Genomic DNA, 13,225 nt, shown 5'->3' with positions numbered 1-13,225 from the left:
TTCATTTACCTTCTTTAAATGCACATATTGTTTTTCCTCTTATATTTCTCTCTCTGTGCCCTTATAGCCATTGACCATTGGGTGCATTCCTGAGGACTCTTCAACCATCTCACTCATTGGAGGAGTAATCTGGTTAGATACTGAACTTGTAAAGAAGAAACTGAGCTAGCATATTTCTTTTCTTTACTTTTCTGTTTGGAGTTTGTCTTAGCTACACAGTCTGCATCCTAAATTTTGTTCTGTTATGAAAAGCTTGACTATATGAGTCTGGTTTCCAACACTGCTAATGACTAGACCATCACAATGGCCTACTTTGAGAGAAATTAGGAAACACACAAGACCATATATACAAGCTATGTTCTATCATATCAATATATTCAGTAACAAAGATGACATTTTGCTGCATATCTCTTCACCCTTTCAGTTATTTCCGAATTGATCACTACTTGAGTGGGAAAGAAAGTGCTTTTAATTGTCTTCCTTCAAAAATTAACAAACTATAAGCACTAATAGAAATTTTAATGACTGCTCAAACATGAATAACTTACTAAACTGGGAAAAAAGAAAGACATCTTGAAATCTGAAGAAACTGAGCCACAGTACTATTGTAACGCAATAAAAAAACCCAACCTGCAACCAACATGCAACACATTTTTGTGTAATTTTCTCTATATTTTAGGTACCCAATGACAAAGTAATCAAACAGTATAAACAGAATTTTTGACAAATATCACCTTTGAAGAAACTTTTAAAGAATGAGTCAATTTAAGTCTAGTTTTTCAGATTCTGGAAATACTCATTCTCAATGTCTTTCATATTGAAAAGGATGTGCTAATCAGATGCAAATCCACTTAAAATATAAAAATTTGGAAACCCCCAAATTTGAATATTTAAAAACAACATGCTCCAGGAAAAGTTTTGCTACAATTGCTGCTTTCACTAGCTACCAAGTGAAACATTAGATCTTTCCACTTATCTGTGTCAAGCCATAACCTCCAGATAAATACAAAAGAATTCATACTTTCTCCCATTACAAAATCGTCACTGCATTTCTGTTCTTTACAAATTAGTGCACAGGCTCCTTATATGAATTTAGGGTCTCTACCATGTGACCTCAATCCATTTTCTCTCATTATTAGAAACTCTTGTTGCTGAAGCCACAGGGAAGAAAATGTAGAAAGATAAATGATTCATGAATTTAATGAAGGTAGATAAATGAATAAATTTAAATGTTACTCTAAGTACGGCTTACAAATAATTACTATTATTAATAGAAATATATAATAAAATAACCTCTCTAATAGCCACAACAATTCCCACAACCTAGTATCAGGTTCTCATGCATATTCCCCCACCCCTTGAGTGTGGACATGACCTAATGACTCACTTCTAATGAACAGAACATGACAATAATAATAAAATAACCATTTGTAAGATTAGGTTAAAGAGGGGTTCTGGCTTTGCTGGGGTCTCTCTGAACTAAGCTATCTGTCATGTTGTTAGTTGTTCCATGGAGAGTCTCATGAGTCCCAGAAACTTATACTTCTGGCCAATAGCTAGCAAGTAATCAATGACCATGTTAGTGAGCTGGGAAACCGATCCTCTCCCAGTTTAGATAAATGTAACTCCTGCTAACAGACGGACTATAAGCTGGTGAGTGACCCTCCATAGGTTCTCAGTAAGCTATCTCTAGATTCCTGACCCCAGAAACTGAGATAATAAATATTTGTTGTTTTAAGTCTATAAGTTTAGAATAATTTACAGTTCAAAAGTAGATAATAAATGCACCCACACACTGATGACTGACAAAGAAAGACCATTGTAGCTTCACACTTGTCAGATGAATTGAAGATTTTGACTTCCTCCCAAGTTGGCCTGGTAGCTCCTGTCCTTTACCACAAGTCAAAATTGCAGGAGTGATCAGGATTATGTAGTTGTCCTTGACCAGCGAAGGAGGAGAAAGAGAAGGTCACCAAGTAAATATCTTGTAATTTGTTGCCATCCCTCTGCCCAAACCCAAAAGAAAGATTCCAAGATGTGATAGCTTCACTTGGACTATCTGTAGAAGTCCCCCAAATTGAATAATCGGCTGTGTTTTTGAGATCCATGGCTAGCTGGGGCATGTACTTTCTGGTATTTGTTCTCCTGCCTTCGCTCCCTCCTTTCTCTTTCTTCCCTCCAGCTTCAATGGCACTACACTCCCTGGGAAAACTCTAACCCATTGGTTTTTACCTCAGCCTTTTTCAAGAAACCTTTTGTCAGCAAATATGTTCCTTAAATATCCTTCTAAAAAATAGAAGTTCATATGAAAGTCCACTAAAACCTAATTTTAATTATCTTTAACTTGCTATAAAATTATGTTAAACTCACGTCTATTATACACTTACCTTATTTTAGGCAAAGAGCACTATAAAGAGTGTGAAAATTCTGATTTTCTTCCCCAAATCTTTGGGAGTATAGTTTTAAAAATTTAGAGTTATATGTAATATTGATGTGGGGTTATCATGAATGTGACATACTTATTTTGAAAAAAATAAAAATAAAGGCAATATAATTTGAATGCTAAGGTTAGGTGTTATAAAATAATCATAAACTAGATGGATGCCTATGATATAGTTTTTGGAGTAGTGTTGTTGGGGTCTGGGGCTGTTGGCCAAGAAACAATTCTTGAGATGTCTTTGGCACAAAAAGAGGTGGTTTTATTAAAGCATAGGAACAGGATCCATGGGCAGAAAGAGCTACTGCCTTGGGGTTGTGTGACTGATTATATACTTGGGGGTGGTAAACACAAAGGGGAGTGTCCAAAAGGACCTTGAAATGCTAATGAACACTCTCAAGATACTGGAGTCCTCGGCTACTGGCTATTGTCAAACTATGGTTGTTTTTCCCTCTAGCAAAGCATTAATTTAAAGACAGTTGGGAGTTTCCTGGAGGAATGTTTTACCCTGCCTGTCTCTACTATTTGTTGATGGGCTGCAGGTTATAAGGAAATTTTATTTTATTTTCATTCCCTTCTACCTTTGTTTCCCACATCACTATGGGGGGGGGGGTTGATGTTAGGGCTTCAGGAAATTAAGTCTATGGGTTTCTGAAATTTAAGCTATTGATAAGAAAGCTTTTTTTTTCTTATAAATTACTAAGACATTTGTAAACTGCTGGAAAGGTAGGTCCTGCAGGACTGTGATCTCTGTCAGTTACCCCCCCCTTTTTTCCCCCTTAGTTTTAGGACAACCAGGAGTGACTAAGGAATGTCACACATATCCCATGTATGTGTGGAAGCAATTGGGGTGGGAGAAGAGAGGTTTGGGGGTATTGGGGGGCAGGGTTCCAGAGTGTCAGCTTGTGCTTTGTCCTCGGCTTGCCTTCTGCTCCCTCATTACCTATATATACTTAAAGAACTAGATAGAATATCCACTAAGATTTTGAGAATGAGATATTTAAGACATATTGTTTGTGCCAGGTTCTGGATTTGTTTCAAGGTTGAAAATGAGTAAGGTTGACAGCATATTTAATGAACGCCATGTTTATATGAGAAAAATACACGATTTTTTTTGTTCTGTACCCTATATTGTTCGCATTTATCAGAAGATCAGAGATGCTAAATAGTGTGAGAAATTATATAAAAATATCTTCAGTAACAAAAGCAAGCACACCTCAAGTTTCAGAATACAAAAGAATGCTAGGTAAAAGATATTTAATCTGCCCTCAACTGCCACTGAATTACATTGAATCATGAAAATTTATCGGCTGTATACAAATTAGAGAAGAGTCAAAGGAGAATGAGGAAAGATGACCCGAAAACTTGAAGCTTTGCCAGTTGCAGCTTAACAGATGTGAAATATCTATGGTCTTGATCTTAAGGAGACTTGAAGATTCAGCATCTAATAAATTATACCTAATAGGAATAATTGGTAAGAAAATTCAGAAAAAGGAATTCAAGTAAATTAACATTTTGAGTATGTGAATGATTCATAGGGGGTATGTTAAAGAGATAATTATTAGTAAACATAATCATGATTCTAGTAATACAAGGCAGGTCTCTACAGATATATTTATACAAATAATGGACCTCTATGTCATATTCTCAAGGTAATCTTGAGAGTTTCTTAGCAAATTTTATTCACAAATACAAAATAATCTTAAAGCACTGTTCATTTAGGGATATTCCAAACTGCAATTTATTTTTCAGCCTAGTAATTTTCTTTCCTTAGTCTCTTAAAAGTTAAAGCATATTCTGAACCATTAGTAGCCATTCTTAAAACATTGGCTTTGAAAAACTCCTCAGTATGATTATATGGCTGATATTAAATATTTGGGGCAAAATTCCAAATCTACTGGTTTATTGCTGTAGAACATGTATTTTCTTTCTAAATTATTTCTTAAATAAAATTTCACATGTCTCTTTATGAAATAACTATCTTGGCCCTGTTGATTGAAATTGTATAATCCATTGATTTGATTGTCTATTATAAATATTCTTTTGACTTAAACAATAATCACTGAATTAATTTTTAAAATTGTGTTAACCAATGTCAAGCTAGATTTGTATCACATCAATATTCTATTACCAAAAAAGGTTTAATTTATAGGGACTTTTTCATGTAATGTGGGTCATTGGCAAAAATAAGAGCCCTGCTGGCTTCATAAAATTAGAGGGTTCCAAATCATTAACATACAAAATTAATAATAAACCATTTAACATAGACCCTTGAGGGAGACCAGATGTTGCTGCCTAATTAGAGAAGACCTGACCCTAGATGACAGTACATTTCAATCACCTTTTAAATAAGCATTAAGCCAAACTACAGAGTTTTAACACAGCTCACAGTGACGTGCCTAGGATTAAGGAAGCCTCATTGAAATGTCAAACTATGCAAAAGTTAAAAGAGAAAAAAAATTGCACTAATGTAAATAGAGAAACCAATCTCCCCTTTTTGTTCTTATGGAAAGATAGAGACAAGCTTTTTCTTTTCTTTTCTTTTCATAAAGATTTTATTTGTTGGGGAATCCCTGCGTGGCTCAGAGGTTTAGTGCCTGCCTTTGGCCCAGGGCACGATCCTGGAGTTCTAGGATTGAGTCCCACACGAGGCTCCCTGAATGGAGCCTGCTTCTCCCTCTGCCTGTGTCTCTGCCTCTCTCTCTCTCTCTCTCTCTCTCTGTGTGTGTCTCTCATGAATAAATAAATAAAATATTTCTTAAAATGTAAAGATTTTATTTATTTAAGAGGTTGAGAGCAGAGAGAGAAAGCAGAGAGAGAGAGAGAGAGCAGAGGTGGCGAGGGGCAGAGAGAGAGGGAGAAACATGGGGCTGTATCCCAGGACCCTGGGATTATGACTTGAGTCAAAGGTAGATTCTTAACCAACTGAATCATCCAGGTGCCCTTGGTTTTTCTATTATAATTATTATTGAAGGAGGAATAAAAAAATCTTCCAGGTCAAAATTTGAGAAATGTAATGAGGTAAAATAATACCTAATCTTAAACGTGTTCATTAGCATCTTAATATGTCTTTCTATATCTAAATGTAAAAAATCCAAAAAATTTCAATATTGAATATATTAAAGCTAATGTTATTAAAGTAAATGCTAGTGTTTTAAAAGATGAATAAAAATATACAAACCTCTTTCAAACTTGATCACAAAAATTATAGAGCATACCCACACACAAACAAGATTATGACAAAGCAAAAGACACAAAAGTAAGGGAGAGGTAATGGTATTTTTGAAAATCTAGAACAGACTTCGTCAAATTATGGCCCATGCATCAAAGCTGGCTTTTCATTTGTTTTCCTTAATACATTGTATTAAAACACGACCATTTTTACATGTTGTTTCTTGTTGCTTTGGGGCTACAAGGTCAGAGTTGAGTAGTTGCTACAGAGACCATGGAATCATCAAAGCCAGAAATATTCCTATCTGTCCTTGTACAGAGAGAGTTTGCTGACTGCAGACAAAACAAAATTGACAACTTTTGAGAGGGAAAAAAAAAAAAACAACAAAACAAAAAAGTCACACAGAAATATATTAACAGCTATTGAAGAAACTGAAGCAAAAGGAAGAAACTAGCCAAAAATGAACAGAATTCCAGACAGCTTTAACATTGAATTTACCATATAATATTATAGATATAATATAGACAATATATAGATACAATAAGAGTATTGATGCATATCTTTAAAAATTAGACAAGAACTGTTTGAAAAAAGTAAACTGTACAACAGCATTACTTGTGAACACAGATGCAAAAAATAACTAATCAAACAACCGCAAACCCAACCAAATAGTGTATAAGGAAAATAGCTATTGATAGATAAAACTTTTATGACAGAAAAAAAACAAATCATTATTTAATATTAGAAGTAGTTAACTTGGGGTGCCTGGGTGGCCCAGTCAGTTGAGCATCTGTCTTCAGCTCAGGTCATGATCATGGAGTGTCCAGATGGGGCCCTGCATTGGGCTCCCTGCTCAGTGGAGGGTCTGCTTCTCCCTCTGCCCCTCACCCTGCTCATGCTCTCTCTCAAATAAATAAATAAATAAATAAATAAATAAATAAATAAATAAATCTATCTTTAAAAAAAAGTAGTTTACTTAATTCATTATCTTAAAAGAATATAGTAAAACAATTAACTTAATTCATCATCTTAAAAGAATATAGTAAAAACAAGCCTATCAATCTAATAGATCTGGGGTTGGCAAGTACGGACTATGTTGTAAAACAGACACAAACAGAAATGTGATAGAAAATACAAAGCAAAGACTATATATTAAATAGATTTAGCTTTCAATGTAGAGGGAAAAATTATAGTAAAAAAATTGCTAATATTCAATATATTATAGCAGTTACATAATTACACATGTACATTACTGTAACTTTATGATGTTTTAAATATTTTTATTTTTCAGTATCATTCCAAAATCAAAGTTAGGTGACTTTGAGATTTCCTTATAGTTCATATAAATATCAAAAACACAGAAGCACCAATTAAGAATAGGATATTATAATTAATATTCTTCTCCATAATTAAAAAATAAAAATATATTTAAAATGTTATACTCAACTTGAGCTGAAACCAAGAGTTGGATGTTGAGCTGACTGTGCCACTTAGGTGTCCCATAAACATAATCTTGAATAAAAAATATTCCAAGGTGATTGAAGATTTAATGCCTGCTCGATCAATTAGGTTTTATTAATTCATTTCTTTTTTTTAAAGTAGATTCCATGCTCAGTGTAGAACTCAATATGAGGCCCGAACTCATGACCCTGAGATCAAGACCAGACCTGAGAACAAGAGTGAGACATTTAATCAACTGAGCCACCCAGGTGCCTCTTAATTTTTTTCCAATAGATTTGATTACATATGAATGTTACTGAGGTTTTTAGGACAGTTAATAGATAATGTTCACCAGGTTGATAACTGGCTTAATAATTCATAGAAATAATCTTTAGAATGAAGTTCTACTGTCTATATGAAGACTGAATAGGACAGAAGAGGTTTTAAAAACCTATTGAGAAATAATGGATCTTTCAACAAATGATTCTGAAACAGCTGATTACCAACACTGGGAAAAGAAATAAACATAAAATTGGGTCATTAACTTACTTTAAATTAAAATACAAAGAAGTATATCCAAACCAGACTCAAAAATTGCAAAGCATAAAAAAATAAAATGACTATACATCTATTTAATAATATCAGTAAGCCTAAAGACACTGTAAAGGAAATTAAAGATAAGTCCTAGACTGGAAGGTGATATTTGCAAAGCATATATCAAACAACATTAATAAAGAACTCCAGTAAAATATTTTTAAAAAGACAAATATTTCAATAAAAAGTACAGTTATATAACTGGCAAACACAAATGGTCAAAAGTATTACCAAAAGATGTTAGTAGATATATTCTCAGTACATACATCGCTAGATCAAGTCTACTTATTACAAATCTAGATACATGTAAGATGTTTCCTACAACTTTATACTTAAAGGTGGAAGTATTTTGTTGTAGAGTGAAAATACCTTCAAATTTATTGCGTATTTCCCACTTTCTTTCCAAAGTGACTATTTTATATTTGTTCATTTTTTCATATTGTTAAAATTATTCCATGTTATAAGATCATTTAATTTTAGTTAAAGGTTGTAAAATGGCATTACATTGCTATAGCATTCCTCTGATAGCATTGAGTATGTTCACATCCTAGCACTTGTTACTTTTTTTTTTTTTAATTTTAGCTATTCTGTTGGGGATACAGTAGTATTTCACTATGGTGTTGATTTACATTTCCTTGATTAGTAATGATTTTCAGCAGCTTTAATGTGCTTACTCTTGGTCTTTTGTACACCATCTTCCTAATATATAGAAATACAATACAGTTTTGCACATTCACATTGTATATTAATCTTCTACTTCTTTTTGGAGAGGTGGAGTTCAATATTTTAGCATTTAGCATGATGCTAATTGTGGGCTTCTTGTAAATATTCTTTGCCTGTCTGAGGGAGTTTTCTTCTATTATTAATTTGCTGAAAGCTTATATCACAAAGAAAGCATCATTAAATTTTATCATGACCTTTTCCTCCATTTATTGGAAAGATCATATTTTTTCTGCTTTATTTTGTTATTGTCATGAATAAAATCAATTAATTTTTCAAATGTTAAAACCAATTGCATCTGTAGGTTAAGCATTCTTGGACATTATATATTTATTATTTTTTATGTATTATTGGATTCAATTTGCTAATATTTTGCTTAGGATTTTGTGTCTATATATTTATGAAAGTAGTTGGCATATAATTTTATTTTCTTGTAATACTCCAATAGGTGATTTTCTTTTAATTTTCCTGCTTAATGCCTTCCAGGATGTTTGAATATCTGGACTTTTAATATCAGATTTGGATCATTCTTATTCATCATTTCTTCAAATATTTCTGTTTAGAACTTGTGTGCTCTTCTTCTGAATGTTGGAGCTTTTGATTGTCTCATATCTCTTTATGTTTTAAAATGGGGATTTATTTTTAGAAAAAAATTTGGAAGCGGTCTTCTAGTTACACATATTTACAATGATAATTATAGGCACTGTTTCATCACAATGTTGGGGAAATAGAGGTGACAAAATATTTGAGCATGGTTTAAAATTTTAGGTACAAAATAATTGACAATGATGGGATCATTAGTATATTGGTAATAGTAAATAGAATACAGTGTTGTTTGAAAATATGAAAAATGAGGGCAGCCCGGGTGGCTCAGTGGTTTAGCACCGCCTTCAGCCCAGGGTGTGATCCTGGAGACCTGGGATCGAGTCCCACATCAGGCTCCCTGCATCAAGCCTACTTCTCCCTCTGCCTGTGTCTGTGCCTCTCTCTCTCTCTAAGTCTCTCATGAATAAATAAATAAAATCTTTAAAAAAATATGAGAAACGAGTATTCAGTCATAGATCTCCTTTCAGTTTAGAATAGATTTTTTAAAAATTTATTTTTTGTATGGTATAAGAAAGTGGTCAATATCATTCTTTTGCATATTGATGTTTAGTTTTCCCAACACAATTTGTTGAAGAGACTTCTTGTCATTGGATATTTCTTCCTACTTTGTCAAAGATTAATTGAGCATATAGTTGTGGGCCCATTTCTGGTTCTCTATTCTGTTCCATTGATCTATGTGTCTGTTTTTGTGCCAATACTGTACTGTTACAATTATTACAGCTTTATAATATAACTTGAAATCTGGAATTGTAATACCTCCAATTTTGTTTTTCTTTTTTAAGCTTGTTTGGCTATATGAGATTTCTTTTTGTGGTTTCATACAAATTTTAGGATTATTTCTTCTAGATCTGTGAAAAATGATGATGATACTTTAGATAGGGATTGAATTAAATGTATAGATTCCCTGGGTACTATAGAAATTTTAACAATATTTGTTCTTCCATTTCAAGAACATGGAATGTTTTTCCATTTTTTGTGTGTGTCATCTTCAATTGCTTTCATCAGTGTTTTATAGTTTTCAGAGTACAGATCTTTTATCTCTTTGGTTAGGTTTATTCACAGGTATTTTATGATTTTTGATGCAGTTGTAAATGGTATTGATCCCATCATTTATCTTTCCGCTGCTTCATTATTGGTATATAATATTGTAACTGTAGGTTGATTTTGTGTCCTATGACTTTATTGAATTTGTGTATCAGTTCTAGCAGTTTTTTGGTGGAGTCATTTGGATTTTTTTTTAATATAGAGTATCATGTCATGTGCAAATAGGGGAAGTTTTACTTCTTCCTTGCAGATTTGGACACTGTTTGTTTGTTTGATTTTTGTAGTCTGATCGCTGGAGCTAGGACTTCCAAGGCTATGTTAAGTAACAGTGGTGAGAGTCGACATACCTGCATTTTTTCTAACTATAGAGGAAAACCTCTCAGTTTTTCCCCATTGAGGATGATACTAGTTGTGAGCTTTTCATAATATGGCCTTTATGATGTTGAGGTATGTTCCTCTTATCTCTACTTTGTTGAGGGTTTTTAGCATGAATGGATGCTTTACTTTATGAAATGTTTTTTCTGCATCTATAAAATAATCATATGATTCTTATCTTTTCTCTTATTAATGTGATGTATCACATTGATTGATTATGAATATTGAACCAACTTTGTCTATGATCCAGCAATTGCACTCATAGGTATTTACCCAAAGAATACAAGAATACAAATTCAAAAGGATACATGCACCCCTATGTTTATAGTAGCATTATCAACAATAGCCAAATCATAGCAACAGCCTAAGTGCCCATAAACATGAATAGATAAAGAAGAGGTGGTGTGTATATAATGTAATATTACTCAGCCACAAAAAGAATGGAATCTCACCATTTACAATGGCATGTAAAGAGCTAGAGAGTATTATGCTAAGTGAAATAAGTCAGAGAAAGAAAAATTCCATATAATGTCACTCATGTGAAATTTAAGAAACAAAACAAATGAGCAAATGGAATAAAAAGAGAGAGAGGCCAAGAAACAGACTCTTAACTACAGAGAACAAACTGATGTTACCAGAAGGAAGATGGGTGAGGTATGGGTTAAATAGGTAATGGGATTAAGGAGGGCACTTGTTGTGATGAGCACCAGATACTCCTTGTAAATGATAAATCACTAGATTCTACACCTGAAACTAATCTTACACTATATGTTAATTAAGTGGAATTTAAATAAACACCTGAAAAAAGGGGAATGGATTTTTTCAATTTACTTCTTAGTTTTATAATAAGAACACATGTATTCATATTGAGTTCTGATTACCTGATTCACTCTGAAATTAATTTCATACAAGAAACATGCAGTCTGTATTTTTTATGGATATGTTTTGGAGAATATAAAACTATCTACAGCTTAGCCTACTAAAGTAAACTAGAACTTCATTTTTTTTAAAGATTTTATTTATTTATTCATGAGAGATGCAGAGAGACAGAGATATAGACAGAGACAGATAGGACTCGATCCTAGGACCCTGGGATCATACCCTAAGCCAAAGGCAGATGCTAACCACTAAGCCATCCAGGTGCCCCTAGAACTTCAGTTTTATACAATTAAACTGTGTGTGGTTTTGAAAAGCTGATTTATAAAAAGGAACACTGGCCTGTTGGCATTGAGTGTTTTTGTCAATACAGTGTATTTTCCTCTTGGTCCTTTCATGCCACTTTTTACAGAATTATTTGAATGATTTAATATAATTATGTAATTTTGTCTTTGGACAGATGACTAGGAGACCATATCCTTATAGTAGTAACATTTTTAACCACTGTCTGTTGAATTGTATTGTCACCAGGCTCAATTTTTGCAAATTATCCAGCAGTATGAAGCATAATTGTAATATCCTCCACAGCATGTCAAATTGCAACAAAAGTGTAGAAATGAAAAGTATATCTTAAAAGAGATACACAAATCATACAGAAACAACCAATGTGAAGGTACTACTGTCTATTTTAGTGTCAAGAGCTTAGAGGCAACAAATGATTTTATAGATTAAACCCTCAACATGACATAAATCTAAGTGACACGATGATTCTGAAGAAAAAGTGAGAATCAAGGGTAGTATAAAAACTGCAGGTAGATCATTTAAGGAGTTGAGTAGAATTTCCTTTTTTTTTTTTTGGTTCTTTATCTGAAGATAAAAAATTTTATCCTCATTATGATGAATAAGTCAAGTTGAATAAAATCATTTTCTGTTGAAATTTGTTTTTGCTAAGAACATGAAAGTGATGATGGAGGTAGACATACTGCACTTTATTGAATAGGAAACAGACTTGCTTTAGAACAAATAACTACAGCTATACATGTAAAACAAAATTACATTTCTTTGAGTGAAAATCAGCTCCCTAAACTTGAATGAATGGTGGTCTTGCGAATAATTCCAAAAAAAGTAAAAGTGATTATGGTTACCTCTTGATACAAATCTAAACATTTTGTATCTGTTGTCTCTTTTAATCTATTATTGATCTTTAAAATTATCTTTAAAGATAGTAATAGTTTATTACAGCATGACAAGTCACCTTAATACCTACAGGTTTAAATAGCAAACAATTTAACAATTACTAAGAGTAAGGAATTCAGGAGCAGCTTAGTTGGGTCCCCTATCTCAGGGTATGTCATAGGGTTGTGGCCAAGATGTCAGCTACATCAACAGTCATTGGAAAGCTCAGCTAGGGCTGTAGGATTTGCTTCCATGATGGCTCACTCACTTCTGACAAAAGCAAAAGATCTGTTTCTTCCCATGCAGGCCTCTCCAAAGGGCTATTGTCTTTATAACATGATGGTTGGCTTCCTCTAGAGTGAGCTTTTCCAGAAAGAAGCCTTTATGACCTATACTTAGAAGTCACACACCATTACTTATGACCTATTTGCTCTATAGAAGTGAGTCACTAAGTCCAGTCCATAGTCAGGGTCAGGGGAATTAGGTTGTACTTTTTGAGAAAGAAGTGCTGAGGATTAATGGACATATTTTAAAACTATCATGGAAGAGAACATGATGAAATTTCACATTTTCATACAATAAATGGGTTAAGTGCTTGAGTGTGGGTGGTGAGAGCCAGAGGTGACATGATTGAATGATCATAATGGTTGCAGAAGTGCATTTTAAGAGAATGTGATAGTCTAGGCTTAACTGATGGGCTTCTTGTTTTCCTGTCCAATAGTATTAAGGAAGTACCAAAGTCGGATTATTGTGAAAAATAAAAGAGGTTTCATAGGCTGTAGAAA

This window comes from Nyctereutes procyonoides, unplaced genomic scaffold, assembly GCF_905146905.1.
Source record: "Nyctereutes procyonoides isolate TBG_1078 unplaced genomic scaffold, NYPRO_anot_genome, whole genome shotgun sequence".
NCBI lineage: Eukaryota > Metazoa > Chordata > Mammalia > Carnivora > Canidae > Nyctereutes > Nyctereutes procyonoides.
The sequence above is the reverse complement of the archived record's forward strand: the minus strand, read 5'-3'. Positions refer to the sequence as shown.